The following is a 2,850-nucleotide window of genomic DNA, read 5'->3' on the forward strand; positions in this document are numbered from 1 at the left end:
CAAATAAATAAAATCTTTAAAAAAAAAAGAAAGTCTGCCACTGGGGCACCTGGGTGGCAACCCACTCGGGCGCCCTCTCACTCCAGAGAGCTTCTCTCCTTTCCGCTCTCACCTTAATCAACTTTGACCTCACTTCAACCCTTGCGTACCCACGAGGTCCGGTCCTCCGCTCCGTGAGACAAGAGCCCTGCGACCCCGTAACAGCCAGGGAGCGGGTCCGGGTTCTGCGGGTTTATGACGGGAGATGTGAGGGAACGTCGCCTTGTTTTCCCATGACCTGGGCATTTGGGCTTGAAAGGCCTGTGTCTGCGCCTAAACGGCTCCGGTACCAGGAGGAGGACGAGGGAAAGTGAAAAAAGTGGGGGGGATAGGGGCGCCTGGGTGGCTCAGTTGGTTAAGCGACTGCCTTCGGCTCAGGTCATGATCCTGGAGTCCCAGGATCGAGTCCCCGCATCGGGCTCCCTGCTCGGCGGGGAGTCTGCTTCTCCCTCTGACCCTCCCCCCTCTCATGTGCTCTCTCTCTCATTCTCTGTCAAATAAATAAATAAAATCTTAAAAAAAAAAAAAAGTGGGGGGATAACCCACTTCTGTGGGGCCGGCCGGCTGCCGGCAGCAGACCGTTTCTGGAACCTCGTCCTCCCCAGCGCGCTCCCGCCACAGGCCCCACCCCCTGCAATCCCCCGCCCCCAGTCCCCAGTCCCCCCCACCACCCGGGTGGCCCATGTCCAGCGCCATCCCACACGTCCCGGCCGCGTGCTCCCGCTCGCACAGCTTCCCGCGTCGAGCGCCCCTTCACGCTGTCCCGCCCGTCACGTGCCTTGTCACTGCACACCCCAGCCACGCGCCCCTTCTCGTTCCCCCCACATTCCCCCCGTGAGCCCCGTCTTGCCACAGGCGAACCCTTCACGTTCCCCATCGCGCCTCTCGTGGTTCCCTCCACCTACCTCCTCATGAGCCACGCGACCCCCGCCAGGTGCTCCCGCAAGCCCCGCCACAAACCCCACGGCGCTGCGTGCGCCAACGCCGCATCTCCCATCATACCCCGCGCCCCCACCCCGCTGGGGCGTCCCCGTCACGTGGCCCGTCCAGCTCCGCGCTTCCCCGTCACGTGCCCCATCACGCGCCGTGAGTCCCCGCCACGTGCTCAGGCGCGCTGCCCTAGGGCGCAGAGCGGTTGGTGGCGGTTGGCACGAAGCGATCGGCGCCTCCTCGCGGCCCCTGAGCCGAGCGCCGCGGTGGGGAGCGCGCAGCTGGGTTTAAAGGGGTGGCTGGGCCACCGCCAGGGGGAGGGCGAGGGGGTTGAGGGCTCGCGCAGCCGCCGGGTAGGCAACGTGACGATGGGGGGGAGCACGCGGAACCCAAGAGTCCTGCAGGGGGACAACAATTCCGGCCAGGTGAGAGTCTGTGCGCCGCGGAGTCACGGACGTGGGGTGCCGGGGTCGGCGTGCCAGCCGGGGGCTCTGAGGTCTTGTGTCTCTCCCCGCAAGTCTCCGTACCAGAGGTTGAGTCGAAGGATGCTGGACATTTCCGGGGACCGGGGCGTGCTGAAGGACGTCATCCGAGAGGGTGCTGGAGAGCTGGTGACCCCGGATGCTTCCGTGCTAGGTACCATCTGCCTCCCAGCTGGCGAGGCAAAAGTACCAGTCCCCAAGCCTGTTCTGCACCTTACCTTGGGAGGTGGGGAGGGAAGGTTATGTTTAAAAAAAAGGTAGAACTCGCTTGTTTTGTTAACAATTCGCGTTCTTAAGGGAAACGAGGGAACCCATCTCCCCTTTGCATGAGGCCACTACGAACAAGGGACATTGAGGCTCACCAGCCAAACTCCTGAAACAGCCAAAGGGCAGGCGTTCTAACATTGAGCGAAGATTTTTCCTATCACTCTGGGTGGGAGATGGTTTGAATGCATCGAATTCCATCGTTTTTTTTGTTGTTGTTTTTTGTTTTGTAACAGTGAGATGGAGGTGTGCACATTCTTGGTATTATTTTCCTTGTACCGTTTTGTTTGTTTGTTTTGTGTCCTAGTGAAATATTCTGGATATCTGGAGCATATGGACAAGCCTTTTGATTCTAATTGCTTTAGGAAAACTCCCCGGCTGATGAAACTTGGAGAGGGTAAGTTGACATGAGCAGCCAGAAAAGCAGGGATTGTGGAAACGCTTCAGAGCAGGGAGTCTTTGAGTTGGTTTTTCTGAGGCTGGGTTTTGCTAAACCAGCCCTGTTCGCCTACACATTTCCCATTGAGGCATAGATACTCGGGAGATAGTTTACCTGGCAAGGTTACCTTTGCATCCTGAGAATTATGGGGCATGTTCATTTGTTAACAACGTTTATCGGGGGCTTAATATCCATAACGCATGGTGAAAACAGAAGATGTGCTCAGATGATTAGAACATCTCAGCTAGAGTAAGGAGATTGAGCACATTCACTGAATTGGATGAGGTCCTGGGAGGTGTAAGTAGTGTTATGGGAGTGCTTAATGAAGGCACAATTGATTCCAGCCGGGAAGATCAGGAAGTGCTTTATGGAGGAGGGGGCATTTAAAATGAGCCTTGAAGTTTGAGTAAGATTTCAGTCAGGATAGAAGCTGGGCCTGGGGTGAGGAAGCAGGAACTTCCTTGCAGGAAGAAGGAACTGTATGAACAGGGGTAGAGAAGCCAGATTGCTGCAGAGCCCACAGAAGTTGGAGTTTGGGGGACGCCTGGGCGGTTCAGTTGGTTAAGCGACTGCCTGCGGCTCAGGTCATGATCCTGGAGTCCCGGGATCGAGTCCCGCATCAGGCTCCCTGCTCAGCGGGGAGTCTGCTTCTCCCTCTGACCCTCCCCCTTCTCATGTGCTCTCTCTCTCTCATTC

At 57.5% G+C, this 2,850-nt stretch overlaps 1 long non-coding RNA gene across 1 annotated transcript; it reads left to right on the forward strand.

The window, feature by feature from the left end:
* Positions 1–1,090: 1,090 nt before the first annotated feature.
* Positions 1,091–2,109, forward strand: LOC145718789 (uncharacterized). Its single transcript, XR_014142020.1, has 3 exons — positions 1,091–1,394; positions 1,488–1,605; positions 2,023–2,109. It is a non-coding gene; the product is annotated as an uncharacterized LOC145718789 (long non-coding RNA).
* The last annotated feature ends 741 nt before the right edge of the window (positions 2,110–2,850 follow it).

Source organism: Leptonychotes weddellii, unplaced genomic scaffold, assembly GCF_054177405.1.
Source record: "Leptonychotes weddellii isolate Sample4059 unplaced genomic scaffold, ASM5417740v2 HiC_scaffold_22065, whole genome shotgun sequence".
Taxonomy (NCBI): Eukaryota; Metazoa; Chordata; class Mammalia; order Carnivora; family Phocidae; genus Leptonychotes; species Leptonychotes weddellii.